The following is a 19,212-nucleotide window of genomic DNA, read 5'->3' on the forward strand; positions in this document are numbered from 1 at the left end:
GGAAAAAAAACAAATATTTTTTTACATAAAATTTGTTAATTTTAAAAAATATTCTTTTCCTAAAACCATAATTTTAAATGCCATTATTAAAACAGCTTTAAATGGAAAATTTCATTTTCTTGAATTGTTAATTTCGACGTTAATATCAGTCAAATAAGCATTTATTATGATTTACTAGCGGCTGCACCACTAGCATCAAGGGGCTTTGTATTTAAAGATTGAAAAAAATAGCCTAAGACTTGCATCTTAAAATAAAATAGCCTAAAACCACTCTGGGACTTATGTGAAGTTTCCCTAAATTAGAGAACTTAATCGGTTCAGTAGTAATCAAAATCTTAAGAAAAAAAACCTTACTATTTTATAGTATAGGAAGAATATAATATCAGCCATTAACACTTAGCCATAAAATGGATAACAATTTAATGCGTACATTTTAATTTTTAATCTTAATTTTAACAATTAATTTTTTATGTGATTAAAAAATATCTTTTGTATATATGGATTTTCTATTAAATATTTTGTTTCTAGTAAATTTGTTGTTAAATAATATCATTTTATTACGTATTTACTGTAATTCTAGTTTTAAAATATATAAAATAAACATTAAATACCCAGTTTTCATAAGAAGCGCAGTAGTAATCTTTGTGAAAAAGAACAGCAAAGAATTATACAGTAAAAATAAAGTAATGTATGTATTTAAAGGATTCAAGAAAATTAGTGGTTAATTTTAATAAACACAAAATAACTGAATAACCAATATTTGAAGTTGCTATGCTATAAAAATTGTTCATTTATTGGTTTACAAAAATATTTGTATTTAATATTTTCAAAACTGATAATTTAGTTTAAAAGGCTTCCCCCAAAGTATAAATATTTTATTTTTATTTACGTTACTTTGATATTAGCAAAGTATTAGATACATAAATTTATTTTTGTAACATTGACAAGAATATCCATAAGTAGCGAAGCAAATTAAGAGTTTAAAATCAGAAATATAATAACATTAGACGATAATACTTGAATTGTTTGGGTTCTCAATTTTAGAAAAGCTTCATCTTGGTCACGGGATATTTTTTTTTCAATTAGGTCTTGGGTTGGTTTTAGGCTATTTTATGACGCTTACACTCATGGATATTGTCTTTTTTTTTCTGAGAATTATCCCCTAGTCTTACGAATGCGGTTTATTAGCAGATCAGTTTCAAATTGTATATGTATGTAAATATTTTATTATAAAAACATAGATAGAGAAGGGTAATCTAATAACAAAATTATTTACAGAACTTAACATACAAAAAAAATATAAAACGTAAAATACTAGAAAATGATCCCTTTTTCGAGTTTAGACTTTAAGACATATGTCTTACAAGTAAATAATTAATTTTTTACTTCACATTATACTACTTTTTATAAAGATACAAATCACTTTGGCTGTTAATATGTAGATGTATATTTTCTTGAAATTTAATATTACTCTTCATTATACTGCTTTTGATGGGCGGATTTTTTGTTTGTAATAATCTTCTTTTTTAGTTATGCAGCAATATTAAGTAATCATGATTTTTATTGAAGGTATTGTTTATAAATCTATTTATATTTATAGAAATTAATAAGTTTTATTGTCCGTAGAAGAAATTGTCTTAAAAGCACCTAAATAAAACTATTTTTCCTCCAACTTTTCTGTTATCTAAAAAACAAAATGATATATTAAACACTTAGAACTTTTGGATTTTTAGGTATGCATGATATGAATGTTCTCTGACATTCATACATAAAAATATATTCGTCATTTTTTATCTTTATGACTAAATACCTATTTTTAATGACATTCTTACAAAATTAGAATTGGATAAATAATCTATAATAAAAATGGAAAGGGGTAACATATTTCTTTTGGGAAGGTTAACAAACCAGACGTCTTTAAAATAGATATATACCATCTATGAACTGTACGAAGCTTTTATGAAAAGGCGGTCAAAATCCAGTTTTTTTTTTGATTATTTGTCTCAATCTTAGCCCACTATCGCAAATTCAAACATTTTCCCCAAAGATATTTTTGCGCAAAAAAAAAGAAAGCTCCTTCTCTCTCTCTCTCTCTCTCTCTCTCTCTCTCTCTCTCTCTCTCTCTCTCTCTCTCTCTCTCTCTCTCTCTCTCTCTCTCTCTCTCTCTCTCTCTCTCTCTCTCTCTCTCTCTCTCTCTCTCTCTCTCTCTCTCTCTCTTTTCTATCTCCTATCAATTTGTAAGATGTATTAAATTTCATTGATAATACCACGAGTATCGGGATGGGGTAATGGACGAAAAATAAAGTTTTGCAATATAAATTGTTTGTTGATCAAATATAAGCATACAAGGGAAAAATTTGGCTTCCAAACCGATTAATATCCGCTGGATTAGAACTAGTTCTCAGCAATACTGAAAAATTATATATACAGACAATTTTCCACAAATATTAAAATGAAAATTATAGGATTAAAACCAGTTTTGTTTGCCACAGAAAGCTGTCTATAATACAATGCGAAACATAAATATTAAAGAAATGATAAAGTTTTGCTGTGAAATAAGAGTTTAAAGGAATTATTAGGGAAGATAAATTTATCTTCTTATCACTGTATCCCTGACTTATAATGCAGATATAGAGACAGGGAAAAAAGATGGGAAAGGAGAAAGAGAGAAAAAATAGGATGACGAAAATATCTCCTATAAAATAAAGTATTATTATATGTATAAACACATTTAATTTTTTAACTATTTAGTACGATTTTGTTTGTTAAGATTGATATCCCAGGATAATTTTAGGCTATTTTTCTATTCCTTAGATTTTAGGGAATCATCCTATACTATGTTTCATAAGTTCTCTAATACTGCTGGTCTTAAAATTCCACTATTTTCAGTAAAAATTTGTATTAGTTGTAGGCAGGTTTTTAACTATTTATCTAGTTTAACCTTTTTTTAACATCATTATCTCTTTCTTTGAAACTGTCTATCTATTTTTCTGATAGCGAATTTTTTGTATAATTCATTCAAAAATATATACAAATTTCCCCTTTAGTCTCAAACGGGCGGAAATTTTAAACATTTTTTCAACAATGTTCATTTTTAGATTGCTCAATTTAATATTTTGTAAAAGCGGGGCTTTTCAATGATCAGGGTCTGTCCGTATGTCAGTAATGGATAGCTATTGTCGCCATTATTCGTTGGCCTAAAAATTTTGATTGGCTTGTACAAACCTTAGGCGTTCAATCTTTTCCATTAATGAAATTGATAGATGGCATATTGTGATTTGTTGTCAGTGCCTGAATGCATGCAATAAATTTGCTTAAACCAACCCCAATCAAAATCTCATATCCTACCGGGCTTTTTTACACCCGTGTATAACCCAACCTAACTTGACGATTATGCATGATCCAACAGTTAAAATATTGGAGTAGCTGCGCTACTTAAAAAATCTAGAAGCAATTTCTAAATGAACCAAACTTCAATATAATTTCTGGAAAAATTATTACAAAAATAAAATGCATATTTACCAGAGATGAAGGATAGTTCAATGGCATAAATAAATAATTTGAGGAATGCCTTGGTTTACAGAATCAAATCACGATTGCAAAGAATTAGAACGTCTTGTAAAAGTCCTGCAATCAATGAGTTGGTTGTCTGTATATATATGAATGTATTGAGAGTAAGGGAGGAGACATTTAACTGTAAAATTTAATAGCACACAAGGTTTTTTAAACACGATATTTCATTCGTTGGCTGAAATATTTAGGGTACTAAAGTTTGCACCAACTTTACTTAAAATCTATGGGTGTGTAGATAAAAATGGCTAATAAATTAATCATCCCTCGTCGTATCCCTTCATCATTGGGAGGGGGTAATTAATGAAATAAATGAAACTCTTCACCAATAAAAAAAAATTCAATGCAATATTTTCATAATCTTAAACAGGGGCAGGTTGTCTGAAAAACAGATTGTCACGGATTGCCTTGATTTATTTAGTTATTTTCATATGCCCAGGATATTTATGACACCCATAGACAACCAACATCTTGATTGTTATAATCTTGTGTTTAACAAAGCCTGTTCATATGCCAAGACATTCCTTCTTATCTCAATATTTATAAGATGCTTAATTGCTGTTATTTCATCAACATATGCCTATTGCATAATGTCTTAAGTACTTACTTTTTTAAAATTGTGTTTCAATTTTTTACATTATTTTTCTCTTTTCTTAATATTTAAATAGGAAGAAAATTAAAAAGAAAAAAAATCTACTTTCTATTTTTCTTTCTTTCTTTTTTATTGCCAAATTCGAATGCTATTTTCATATACTTTTTTCATATTATTTTCTTGGAAAATGGAACAGTTTTTAGTATTTTAGTTTCATAAAAAGTTAATATCTAAAAAAATGAGGAAGAATAGTTATTTATCGCATGGTATTATAGACAGATTTCCGTGGATATTAAAATGAAAAATTATAAGATTAAAATCAGTTTTGTAAGCCCTGAGGGACCATAGCCCCGTACTTAGTAAACTGGTGTATTAATTTAATGTTTTGTATTTTGAAATTTTTAAAATTGTCTGTAATGTAATGCAATGCTTTACATGATTTTCAGTATGGATGAGAAACGGTTCTAATCAAGCAGAGATTAATCGGTTTCGAAGCCATACTGGAAAATCATAAAATACATTATTCTCTTTTTCTTGCAAAAAATATTGCAATTTCAATCTCATTTATTTGATTTTAAAAGATATTTTCCGCGGACACGCAAATGAAACCGTGTGAAAAAAGCAAATATTTTTCTTTAAACACTGAGCCTAAATTTAGTTTTACTTGTCAATATAAACAAGGATGACAACATCCATAAGTAGCGAAGCACAAAAAATCGTGGATGGAAATACGTAAAAGTAGATTTAAAGTGTATTTATTAAAAACAAGAATAGATTTATTGGAGAAAATAAACACGAAACCTTGTTTTATTTTTAATGATGACGACGGTCAAAGTAGATTACATAAAAGATTCTCATAACAATGGGAAAAATTATTTTGATACTGATATCCCAAAAAAGTTTGAAAATTGGACCAAAAACACCAAATATATGGGAAAATGTGTAAAACATATAAAAATAGCCAAAAACCTGATAAAAGGCAGTCTGACCGCCATGGTTGTTTTCTTTAAACGACGGGAAATTTAATTTTGATATCTATAACTGAAAAAAGTTTGAAAATCGGACCATAAACACTGAAGATATGGAGAATAATGAGAAAAAATACAAAAATAGCCTAAAACCTGCAAACAGGCAGTCTGGCCGTCATGGTTGTTTTCTTTAAAAGACGGAAAATTTAATTCTTTTATCTATAACTGAAAAATTTTGAAAATTGGACCATAAACACTGAAGATATGGTGGAAATGTGAAAAATACAAAAATAGCCTAAAACCTGCAAAATGGCAGTTTGGCCGTCATGATTGTTTACTGTAAACGACAGGAAATTTAATTTTGATATCAATAACTGAAAAAAATTTTAAAATCGGACCATAAACACTGAAGATATGGAGAAAAATGTGAAAAATACAAAAATAGCCTAAAACCTGCCAAAAAGCGGTCTGACCGCCCTTGATGTTTGAAAGTTAATTGTGCTCCTTAATAATGGGAATGTTGTCAAAAAATTTCAGCTGTCTATCTTTAATAGGAGCCGAGAAAATCACGTTTCCCCTATTCTGTCTCATGACGGACGGACAGACGGACGGACGGACGGACAGACGGACGGACATTGTGAATTATAGAGTAGCTTCGCTACTAAAAATGCAGTCAAAAGCACTAGAGCTTTTTAGAAGGCTTCTAACCCATTTTAAAATAGTTTGCCTCAAACTTTTTCGAAGCTTATAATAACATTTTCTAACAATTATTCTAATTTATTTCTTTGTTGATATTAATTACAGCATTTCAATATTCTAGTAGAGTAATTTTTTTGTTATTAATTGTGAAATATTTAACATTTGATTGGAAAAGAACAGTAAACTAAATACAATGATAGTATATGAAATCTTACTTTGGTATGGACATACGGACATCATTCTAGTTATTGAACTCTAATACATTATCAAAGTTATAAAAATGGAAAAAATGCATTCTTTTTATTTCTTCCTAGATTTTCTAGGTATTAAAAGTACGTTTTCTTCATTTTTAAGTATTTTCTTTAGAGTGCAAGAGCTCTATAGTAAGAATTAAAAATGTCTGTACGTCCTTCCTTCACTAAGATTGCTTTTAAAGTATTGTATCTTTAGCTATTATCCAGTATTCGTAAAGTTGTGGACAGAAAAATAGTCTGAAACCTTCCCAAAATAGAGAACTCAATGGGTTCAGTGGTTAACTAGATCTTATAGGACAGACAAACAAAAAAAACCTTACTACTTTACATAAAAGGATAGGACTGTTGATTTTGTGTAATATTTTTATGTGTAATTCGGTGTATTTCTGTGTGTTTTATGTGTGTGTATGTTATACTGCATCAAATCAAGAAAAATTACACACAAAAAGCTTTACAGACACACATACAGACAGACACACAGAAAAAAAGAGGTTACACAAAGACCATATTGTCAATATAAGAAGGGACAAGAAGTCTAAATAACAAATAGAAATTAAGATTTAGTTTATTTTTAGAAAAAAAGTTTTGATCTGCGATTAATTTTATAAAGTTTATATTTAAGGTGCATTATTTGTCAAATGTACCACTTTTCTGCACTACCTCTCCGATTTTGTTAATACTCTATATTTTGGTCCGTTGGGTGATTCAAGGATGCTGGATGGCCAAAAAAAAGTTTCAGAGTCCCTGGATGTCTAGATATCTAGCTATCTATGAAGGTAGGTAACAAAAATTTAAAAAACACCCATTTTTTCACAATTTTAAAAATTAATTTTTTCATCAATCTTACATCCAACCTATACATTTTATACACCAAAATGATCGTTTATTCATATAAAAAGCGCACATAATGCTATTTTGGCCAAAACTCTAATTTTACAGGGTGTCCAACAAAAAGTGTATTTTGGATATCTAGTGTAATACCCAAAATACCTGTCCGAAAAAAATCATTTTTTTTGGCTTAAATCCTGTGTTTTATCTGTGGGCATATGTGGTATATAACGGTTCTGACCACCCGGGACTATAAGGTTGTCAAATTTCATTTTGGAACACCCTGTAAATGTGATTTTTGTGTCTGTAGAGCTAAAACTTGGTCCAAATTGGCTATTTTTTTCAAATTACTCTAATATGTGTCTTAGTATGTTTGGCCATAGTGTTTTCTGACCAGATCAATATTTTCCTATTTTTTGGACACCCTGTATTTTCAAAAAAAGAGAAAAAAAAATTTAGTTTTTTTTTAAATTTTTTTTCTATTTTTAAGTTACTTAAATCTGTCATATAGATACAGATTTTGACTAATAACGATAATATTTGCCTATTTTACAAATTTTTACACTTTTGGGACACCCTGTGCATGTTTTTTAAAAATGATGGTTTTTGCCCATTTTTGGGAGGAAGGAGTCGTTTTAAGGCCGTAGACTATTTCTTCATTTTTGTAGAACTTTTTAAGATACATCATTTGTTATTTATGCAAAAAGCGCAAAAACCGAACCGTTTTGCCGTTATTCACTGCCAAAGGCGGAATTTTTTACGTTTTTTGCCGTTCCCGAGGATTTAATGCGCATTTAAGGTAGGAAGACGTTGATTTTTCAAGATAACTGTGAAATACTTTTATTTAGGCATTTTATTTTACTAAATTTCATGTGAAGTAAAAATTTTTGTATATTTAACCGATTTTTGTCAAAAGGAATTTCAAATGCACATGGTTTATGTTTCTTTTATTATTACTTATGTTATAGCAATTATCTATATTATATTCACTTCATTTTCTTGTTTTAACAATTGAAATCCATCTCGACGAAAAACGGTTAGCTGCACAAAAAATTTGACTTCACATGAATTTTAGAAAATTAAATTTCCTAAATAAAAGTATTTCACAGTTATCTTGAAAAATCAACATCTTCCTACCTAAAATGCGCATTAAATCCTCGGGAACGGCAAAAAACGTAAAAAATTCCGCCTTTGGCAGTGAATAACGGCAAAACGGTTCGGTTTTTGCGCTTTTTGCATAAATAACAAATGATGTATCTTAAAAAGTTCTACAAAAATGAAGAAATAGTCTACGGCCTTAAAACGACTCCTTCCTCCCAAAAATGGGCAAAAACCATCATTTTTAAAAAACATGCACAGGGTGTCCCAAAAGTGTAAAAATTTGTAAAATAGGCAAATATTATCGTTATTAGTCAAAATCTGTATCTATATGACAGATTTAAGTAACTTAAAAATAGAAAAAAAATTTTTAAAAAAACTAAATTTTTTTTTCTCTTTTTTTGAAAATACAGGGTGTCCAAAAAATAGGAAAATATTGATCTGGTCAGAAAACACTATGGCCAAACATACTAAGACACATATTAGAGTAATTTGAAAAAAATAGCCAATTTGGACCAAGTTTTAGCTCTACAGACACAAAAATCACATTTACAGGGTGTTCCAAAATGAAATTTGACAACCTTATAGTCCCGGGTGGTCAGAACCGTTATATACCACATATGCCCACAGATAAAACACAGGATTTAAGCCAAAAAAAATGATTTTTTTCGGACAGGTATTTTGGGTATTACGCTAGATATCCAAAATACACTTTTTGTTGGACACCCTGTAAAATTAGAGTTTTGGCCAAAATAGCATTATGTGCGCTTTTTACATGAATAAACGATCATTTTGGTGTATAAAATGTATAGGTTGGATGTAAGATTGATGAAAAAATTAATTTTTAAAATTGTGAAAAAATGGGTGTTTTTTAAATTTTTGTTACCCACCTTCATAGATAGCTAGATATCTAGACATCCAGGGACTCTGAAACTTTTTTTTGGCCATCCAGCATCCTTGAATCACCCAACGGACCAAAATATAGAGTATTAACAAAATCGGAGAGGTAGTGCAGAAAAGTGGTACATTTGGCAAATAATGCACCTTAAATTATCTTAAAATGGCTCTAAATGGCACAAAAGTTATTCTTAAAGTGTCATTTCCCTGTTTTCATAATATTGTCATATAAAATTGGGTGTGCGTTTATAGGCGCATTGCATATTAAAACTTCATCATAGAGTTTTATAATTACATAAAGATACAATAGTAAAAAAAAATCAATAAAAGCAGTGAAGACAGACATTGGAATGAAAATTATGCTGGTACATAAATTTCATAAACACTTTCTTTCATTCGTTGGCTTTGAAGCGTTGATTACTTTTATCAAGTCTTTATTAGATTCTACAAATTTTCAGTGCCCATACTTTTATACCATTAATTATAATCTATGTACAGAAAAGGTAATTGTGTTTACCATAAATGGAGGTTAATAAAATTCAATAGTCTATTGTCTTATCAATTAAGATCCCTATAATCAAAGAAAAGGGAAATTTTTCCTGTTATAACAATATGCGGTTCTGATAAAGCATTGAAATGTGCGAAAGTGAATGTACATCTTAAAATTGATGACAATGAAGTGCAGCGTAAAGAAAAAATACACAAAATTTTAAAACAAGCACAAGTTTTGTAAATAAGAGCGCAGCAATATTTAGTTCTACAAGAAGTTCAAAAAAGCTACATTATCATTAAAGAAATTCAATTAACGCTTTAATTCTTTTAAAATCCGTCTTTAAAGAAGAAAGATACACTGTCTGACGTACAGACGAACGTACATACAATCTTATTGTAAATCCTATAGTTTTCAAATAGCTACACTGTAACTAATCCTCAAATATAAAACAATCTTTCATTGACCTATCAAAGAAGCTGAACAAAAAATAGCTTGAAAAAAATTCTCGATTTGAAATAGAAACAAATTTTAATCGTACGTGTCTTATAACCGAAAAGTCATGTATTTTTAAAAAGTTTGTGAAGCTACTCTATAAGTCAATAGTCTGTCGGTTTGTCTGTTATGTTCAACATTTAGACAATCTCTGTTGATTTTTATATACTTATCAACTAATTATGCAAAAACTTATTAAAATAAGACTGTTATTTTGATTGTTGAACAAGTTAATGCTTCGCGAATGTGAGATGTTGGTATCCTTGTTTAATTCTATCATTTTTCCTAAATCCCCTTTCTTTCTGTAACCTTTCTTCTCTCTTTCTTTCTTTTTTCGTCTTTTTTGGTTGCTTTTCCTCCTTTTTTATCTCACCCCCCCCCCCCCTCTCCTTGTCTCAAATTTTGATGGACGTTTGGTATAAAATTTAATTAAGGGTATTAATCGTTTTATTACGGGAAGCTTTGAAGGCTGGCGGATGCAGGGAAAAGTCAATTGAGGCAAAAATTTGATTATTTCTGTGTTTAGTAATAGCAGGGAAGTTTTACCAAAGAAAAAACAAATTAGCCGTTAACTTTTTTGTCAATTAAAATCTATCAAATTGGTTTCTTTACTGGAAAAAAAATTTGGAAGCAAAACTGTTTTATTAGTCTTTTTATCTATTATCAATTTTATTATAATATTGTAAAAAGAGATAGGAAAAAGAGAAAAAGGAGAAAATAGAGAAAAATACTAAACTCATGCCAATAACTATTATGAAATTAATCTTTTATGGATGTTTAAAACTTGAACTGCTTGAAATCAAATGACCATTCTAATCAAATTCTCATACACAGTGATTTGTTGACAATACTTGTTGAACGTTACCAATGCAATGTCAATCGTTTCAGATTACATAATCCTATAGGGTTCCCGGTTCAAGCCCCGCCAAGTGCAAAATTAATTCTGATGAATTGAGCCATACTGATGAGCCCTAAAAGGGCGAAACACTGTGTCTATGGATATTATATAAAGTAGTAAGGTTTGTTTACATGAAGGTAAATTTTGATCCCAATTGTCTTCAAGGGAGCTATATAATGTCTTCTGGTGGTTTTGAGCTATTATCCTGACCTCTAACGCCCTTCCCTAAGGCTAGGGTCGAAGCAACTAGTATTTATTAAACATTTTTCTGAGATAAAGTATCCGTTTCTGCATTAAATATCTATCTATATGGAACTGTTTGGAAAGCTATAAAGCTACCGGAAGCAATAATTTTAATCTGATCAAAATTTTCTGATATAAAATACAGGCCACCCCTGTCTATCTGTCCAATTATCTATCTATCTATCTATCTGTCTATCTATCTATCTAATTATCTATCTATCTATCAATCTATAGAGGCCACCTTTTGCTTTTTAGATATCCTATTAATTATAGTTTTTATGTCAAATTATTAAAAAATCGTTACATAATTTTATCTCTTCCTTTTGTAAAAAAAAGCTTTTGATTAAAAGTATTGGGTTAAAATCCTAATCTGATGTAAGGGGGAAGTTTGTGTGTATATCTCTCTGTACTAAAAGATCTCGGTAATTGCTAGAAGAGAGAGATTAAGAAAATTTTTAAAAACTAACCATTTGAGGCAAAAAGATATGATTTTATTTTGGAAAGGTTTCGTGACTTTTTATGAAAAAAATATTTTATTAATTTAATTTCGTAATTAATTAGTAACATATGATATTTATTTTAAAAACATTTACAGATTTAATAGATAAATTTATAAATAATATAGATATTTAAATCATTTTTTTTTTCGAGGATTTTAATTAAAAATTGAATGATTTTTTCGAAAAAACTTTTAGCTTTTTTTCTTTATTTAAATGATTAATTCGCTACCTTACTACTTAATGGACCAATTCTTGTATTTAAAATTGATAGAATTAGGCCTTTGATAGATTTAATTTTTATATTGAAGTCTTTTCATTCGATAAATATATAATTTTTATATTATTTAGTTGTACTATATAACTTATTTATAGATGCATTAATAATCAATTTGAAAATTATGTTGACAATTAAGTAAATCTATTTCATTTATATACTTATGCCTATGTCATATAGATATACCTATCTGATATATAGGTATTCATGCATGCTATGTAGTTATACCTTATTGTTCTATAGGTTTGATTAGCTCCCATTTCAGTAAGCTATTATTGATAAATAGATAACTAATAACTTTTATGCAAATTAATTGACTATTAATTCTCTTATAAATCTGACTTTTTGATAAAAATGTTTCTTTTTATATCTCAAAGCTTTATATTTTAATTAGCATCTGCGCCCCTGGCATCTATAGGGGGGGGGGGGGGTAAATAGCTAAAACCATCCCTTAAAGACCTATGTAGAGCTTCCCTTGAATTAAGTAGTCAATCTATTTAGTGGTTAGTGAGATGTTAACTGACAGACAACCTTACTACTAATACAATATGAAAAAATATAAAAACATTAACGTTACCTTATTTTTGCTTTGTACATTAATTGGTATGATTAAACTTAATATTATAGTTCATTAAAAACATATTAATTCATAAAAAGTCACTAATTTTGTAATATATAACACTTTTATGTTATTTAATCCACTTTTTAAATCATTGTTTTATTATTTAAAAAAAAACACTTTTTATTGTTTATTTTCAACCCAGCTTTGTTTTGGCAAAAAAAAGAAGGGTTTATTTATTTTATTTGTTTTGAAAAATTTGAGTGTATTCTGTGTCAGAGATATTTCTAACAAACTGAGTATTATACATACACACATAAATGACAATTTGGATTGAAAATGGCTCTACGCAGCTAGGAGGAGTATAGCCTCCCCCCCCACACCCCCAGCCCCCCCAATCAAAAAGCACACAAAGAGAGGTGGGTGAGGGTGTATGTGCGCACCCGATTTACCATCTCCTTTCTCTCTTTTTTTCTCTCTATCAATCTCTTTCTATATAGCTTTATAGCAAACATAACTACTAAAAAGCGTTGTCGATTTATTGAGCATTTTTAACTGCAAAAAAAAGCTTTTACAATGTAATGGGATGTTCTTTTATTTATCAATTGAATTATATTTTATCGTGTTTTTCAGTTTGCTTTTATAGCAGCTTTTACTTTAGTTCTTTGCTGTAATATGTAAAAATAAGTTTTAGACCCTTCTTTTTGAGTTATATTTTCAGTTCTTTAATATAAACAAAATGAAAATTTCCTAGGATTTAGGATTTAACTTTTACAATGTTTTTAAAATTAGTTTTGAAATCAATAAAGTTTTAGAATTTGAATCAAATGGACAATGGTCTGTTAGTGGGTTATGCCTGCTTCTTACAAGGCATCATGTAAACATTACTTACTCTGTCGGTTTTTATTCTTTTTATTTACTTAAACAAACAAATAGACATCCTATTACTCAGAATATTGGTTTTAAATTTTATAAAAATGCATTGAAAATTTAAAATTTGAAATCGCTGTATCTTGATATAAAGCAGGCTTTTGATATCGAGGTATATATATAACCTTCTCTATTCCTTGGGTACTTCTTCCCTTCTTCCCCCCAATAACCCCCTGTCTAGCTGCCTGTCTCCATGCCCCTTTTTCTGATCATAGGAAATCCTTCTGTGCCCCCTACTCTTTCCCCTTTTTCCTATGACACACATTAAAGATTTCCTTTACTGATTATTTTACCTCACCATCCCCCCCCCCCCTTCTTTAAACATACAATATTTATCAACCCAATTTAGGGTTATATCCTCTTTCATCCCCCCCCCCCCCCGTTCTGTTCGTCTTGCGAGGATTTTTAAGGCGCTCACTACTGATCGTGGGGTATGGAGGGGGGGGGATGGGAACATGGCGGTACGCGCCAACTGATTGGGAACTCCCCGAGAAAACAAGGAGGGGCAGGGTGAAATGCGCGAATTGGGAAGGCGAAGAAGACAGAACAACGGCCCAATATATACAATCCATCCATCCATCCTTCGATTCCGGTAAGGGCCAAAGTGATTGGGAAATTTCCGTGTGTTTACACACACACACACTCACTTGCTGAGTCACACACACAAACACACATATAAAGCCACACACACACACACATACTTTATTCAGAGGCAATGGGCTATATAGGAAAAAAGAAAAAAAGGGGTAAAGTAGTGATAATCTAACAGGAAAGGGGTTGAGAAACATAAATATAAAACATATATTATGTATATTTTATATATTATATGTGCTAACAAGCCTATATTGGGGGGTTGTTGGGCCTGTAAAGGTGATAGGGGGAGGGAGTGGAAGAGAGATGGATGGAAAAAAGAAAGAGAAAGAGGTTTTACTGGGCGATTGGAGACAGACTGATTGGTATCAGAGAGAGAGAAAAAGAGATAGAGACCGCGAGAGAGGGAGAAAGAGAGAGACAATTTATGTAGCATCATGATATAAAACTTTAGAGAAAACGAGAGAGATAGCGAGAGAGAGAGAGAGAGAGAGAGAGATAGAAGGTTAAGAAAGTAAAAAAGGTTGTTTTGCCCATTTCAATATATCTTGACTCTCTCTCTTTCTTTCTTTCTTTCTCTCTTTCTCTCTCTCTCTCTCTCTCTCTCTCTCTCTCTCTCTCTCTCTCTCTCTCTCTCTCTCTCTCTCTCTCTCTCTCTCTCTCTCTCTCTCTCTCTCTCTCTCTTTCTATCTCTCTCTCGATATTTTCTTAGACATTAAAAGAGGTGCACCGAAACGGTCTTACAACAATGATGTGTGTTGGTATGTTTGTCTATAATTGTGTTTGTGTGTGTGTGTGTGTTTATATACCTATACACACACACACACAAATATATTAGAGAAAGAACGAGAGAGAGAGAAAGAAAGATGGAGCATAGTCATTGGGAAAGAATCTGAAAGGTGATTGGGAATATATTGCCGCCGATAATTGCCGCCAATCGACTGATTGGGTCACGCCCATACTTCAAGATTACAAATGGAGTATTGAGAATGGGAGATGTGGGAAGGGGGAGGGGGGGACTGATCAACGCACGATATTTACGACACAGCCAATAAAGTATCGACAGATTTGGATACCTCCCCCCCCCCCCCCCCACCTTCTCCTGTATATTTAAATTTTCTTAATATTTAAATTCTCCGTAGCTTAAGTTAAGAAGAACACTCATTTTGTCTTAACAAATAATGGACAATAATTGTATTGCTTTTAATAAAAATTTGTAGGTTTTGGATCATGTTACTTGTCGATGCAGCGCTTATCACATGTTACTTGTAGATGCAGCAAACTCATACATGTTACTTGTAGATGCAGCAATATCCCCCCCCCCCCCATTCCATATTGAGATACTAATATAATTATAAATAGAAACAATTATAATTAATTCGTTAGCTAAACATTTATTAGTAATGGTTTTGAATATATGCAAAAATATTATTAAATAATTATAATTAAATTATGATATTGAATAGCAATCTGGTTGCACAAATTGTAAAATACATTATCATTATAGCGATCTCTCCACATGTATTCATCCAAATAACGTTGTAAGAAGGTTCTGTAATAACCTCTCATTGCTTTGATATGAGTCTTCTAGGTATTCCAGTAGGACTCAATGGCCTGTGTGTTGGTTAAAGCTTATTTTCAATAAAAAATATAACTAACATTGTCTGCCTATGTCCTTTTTTTATCTCCCTTTAACATGTTACTTGTAAGTGCAGCAAAGTTAAACATGTTACTTGTAAGTGCAGCGCTGCATCGACAAGTAACATGATCCTAGGTTTTTATTAATGTCTACAAAGTAATAACTTTTCTTCTTATTCCATACTATAATTTAAAGTAGTAAGATTGTTTATCTGTACCTTAAGATTGCGGTAACCGGTGACCTGATTGAGATATCTATTTCGGTAAAGATTCTGTAAGGTACCGGGGTGGTTTAAGGCTATTTAATTTCAAATTTAAGTTATGGGATGGTTTTATGCTACTTTCTTGTCTGTGTATTTAAATGTATAGAGTCCCAAGATGCTAGGAGCAAATACGCTAGTATTTTGTATTTTTTAAAGCTTTTTCCCGCTACTCGTAATGTGTTTTATTCTTGTTAACATTTATCTAAAAATTAATGATGGGTTTATACAATAGACAGATAGATAAAGAAAGAAAGAAAAAAAGGAGAGAGAAATAGAAAAAGAAGATAAAAATGATAAAGAAAAAAAATTTTATTAGATTAAAAGAATAAACAAGTTATGAAAAAAAAGAGAAAGAAATAGAAAGAGGGAGAAAAAGAAAGATAATGAGAGAGAGAGAGAAAAAGTTAAATAGAGAGAGAGAGAGAGAGAGAGAGAGAGAGAATGAGAAAGGGCTATTAGATGCATTTTTATCAGGTTAACGGGAATAGGACAATGGACGTTAAATAAATCTTTCCCCATAAAAAAATTAAATGTAATATTCTGCCTTTCGTAGGTAATAATATCTGTGGGGTAAAAGGGATGGAGATAAATTTATTTTCCATTGTCCTCTCCCTCCCTGATTTTTATCAAAGCACAGAATGACTTATATGATTCGTCTGCCTTGATTATTTTTGTTTTCAATCCATAAAAGCTAACTTTTACATTTAAAAAGCTGACTTCAAAAATTATATACTATTAAACCATTATTAATATACCTTTTTTGTTATCGATAGTTTAGAATTTTACTTGTAACTAAGAGTAGAAAAAGAATATAATATTTATTTATACTTTTAGTTAATGTGTGTATGTTTGTCTGTGTCAAAAAAGGCTTAGAGAAAGAGAGAGAGAGAGAGAGAGGAAAAGAGCAATTGTAAGCGTGTTAGTTCAAAATTTCTCCGCTATCCCGAGACTGAGCGCTAGTGTAGTATAGACTTTGATTTCCCATGTTTTATACATATAGCACGGGGAAGAAAAGGTTTTCTGATAAGAAAATATCGACTGCTTGTTGAGTTCGACTCTAAGCCATACTGCACCATACAAAAGACGTTAAATTGGTTCTACTAGTTCTATGTCCGGCGCTGATATTAAAAAGAAAAAAAGTATCTTGGCCTTAAACTGCCTTAAAACTTCAGAGAAAGGTCATGCAATCAAAGAGTTGGACTGTAAATTGCACGGGTATGGCTGGTTTTATAAGCACTTTTTGGTAGGCTTAAAAACTTTGGGCACTTTTTTAACTTGCCTATAAAACTCTGAATGTCTAAACATTCCAACCAATAATTTTTATCTTTTTAAAACTGCTTTCGTTAGTTTAAAATTGTTGGCACTTTTATAATATACTGATTGGTGTGTTCACTGTTCAAACTAGCAGAGTTCATCATTTTATTTCATTAAAGGGTAATTTTGTTTATCGACAATTTGCTTATGCCTTAGGATCTCTGTCTAAAACTATTGCTATTGACCACTAATTAATACGGGGTTAAAACGCCTGGTCCATTTTACCCCAATTTTGGTCCTGGACATCCTTATCCCTGGCAAAGCGCATCTAATCAATTTAAATTCAAACAAATTTTTCCTATAGGAACAACAACAAATTATAACAAGAACGAACGTGTTAACGTTCAAACATAGCGCAGTTATTTTTTTGGATATCCAAGGGATTTTTCTTTAAGAAGGTGGCAGAAAATACCTTAAACGATTCCAAAGCTTATATAGTCTAAAACCACCTATGAACCTATGCAAAGCTTCTCTTAAAGGAAGAACTCAATCAGTTCTGTAATTATAGAAATCTTAAGCTTTAGATAAAAAAAACCTTACTACTTTATCTAATAGAAGAAATATTTCCAAACCCTAGTTTTGGTGAGATAGATGGACGTTCATATAGAATCTAACTATAGAGAAGATTCCAAACAGAAAAATGCACAGTTATATGTACAGAACCTAAACACTTGTTGAGAAGCCTCGCATCTAATAATGTATAAACCCGGCAAACAACACAAAATTACACGAAATCGCACAAAACGTCTGTTGTAACTATGCCGTGGATAGTAACATGTTTTGTGGGAAAAAAACGATTTTGTCCGATTAATATAAAAACTTTCAAATTTATTTTTAGCTTATTTTAATTTGATTAAAACTTTCCTTTTGGTGTCTAACCTAACCTAAACGTTAAAATAAAAAAAAATATATAATATTTTTATACCTTATTTAGGTTAAGGATTAGGTTATGTGAGAATTACAAGAGCTCTGTAGGGCTGGTGGCACGCAAGGGTAATGCCTCTTAAGGTTAGGTCTTGTAGGATCTAAAATTAAATACAGAGGGAAGGAGAGGTTCAGACCACCTATTGAACTTGGGACGGGGGACTGCCATTTACACATCCAGCAAAATTACAGTAGATGTGTTTTTGCCAGTGCAATGGATGTATTTATGACAAACTGAATTTTTACTGTATTAATGAACGTAAAATAGATTCTCTTGCCATTCATACATCCAACACTGGCATTTACACATCATCCAATGACTTATCCCTTATTACTTCTTAGCTTCTCTAATAACCCTATTAGCCTATCTTTACCTAACATATTACAATGCACCTTTGTTTCGTTATTTTGTCAGCATTGCATAAGTATGTCGTTAAATATCATTAGACATTAGATTAAAACACTAGAAGAAGAAAGGGTATAACTGTATCTTCCCATCACAATGTCCATGTGCCGGCTCTCAATTTGGTCATTAAAAATTGACCAATGGTGTTTGGAATATTAACACAGCCAAGAAGCAGAAAACAATTTAATAGCAAACAAATAATTTCATTGAAAATAAGAGGGAGGTAATTATCTGTATATAAATCTATACTATAGTAATACACATAAAAAATAAAAATTGGTAATTAATAAAATTTTAGAACTATTTTTAAGAATGCTTGTCAAAATTTGTTGCAAATTTTTTTGCCCGTTTCATCGAAACTGTTTGGCATTACATACAATTCAAATCAAGGAATAAGTAAATGAAAATATTTATTTTTGTTAAATATATTATTCCTATTCACCTGTTCAGTGAAGCTTCTTATAGGACCATAGAAGGTTTTTATTTGTTTTTGGAGAAGCTACCTCTACCATCCCAAGAGAAAATCGCAAAAAGTCGTAGCCGCTAGTAGGGTAAAATTTATATACAAAAAGACTTGCAAATTATTACTTACTCCTTTTTAAAAATCATAATGCATTTTTTGAGGTTACAGGTTACAGTTATAAGAGTCCTGAAAGGATTGTGCGCTTGGAGAGGTTGACGAACCTACAGACGCTCAAAACACATTTTTAAAAATCATTAAAAAAAGGGTAGGTGCTTTACTATACGTCCATAAATGATTTATTTTATATGAGCATGATTA

The 19,212-nt window shown here is 30.6% G+C and overlaps 1 protein-coding gene across 2 annotated transcripts in view; it reads right to left on the reverse strand.

The window, feature by feature from the left end:
* Nucleotides 1-12,689, reverse strand: part of LOC145306535 (homeobox protein cut-like) — a 97,886-nt gene extending 85,197 nt beyond the window's left edge. For both annotated transcript variants that reach the window (XM_080148705.1, XM_080148704.1), the window contains exon 1: nucleotides 12,384-12,689. The gene's annotated coding sequence lies outside the window, so the exon portion shown is untranslated. The remainder of the gene's footprint in view (nucleotides 1-12,383) is intronic.
* Nucleotides 12,690-19,212: the final 6,523 nt, after the last annotated feature.

The sequence above is a fragment of the Acartia tonsa genome, chromosome 14 (assembly GCF_053477335.1).
Source record: "Acartia tonsa isolate MP-2025a chromosome 14, ASM5347733v1, whole genome shotgun sequence".
Taxonomy (NCBI): Eukaryota; Metazoa; Arthropoda; class Copepoda; order Calanoida; family Acartiidae; genus Acartia; species Acartia tonsa.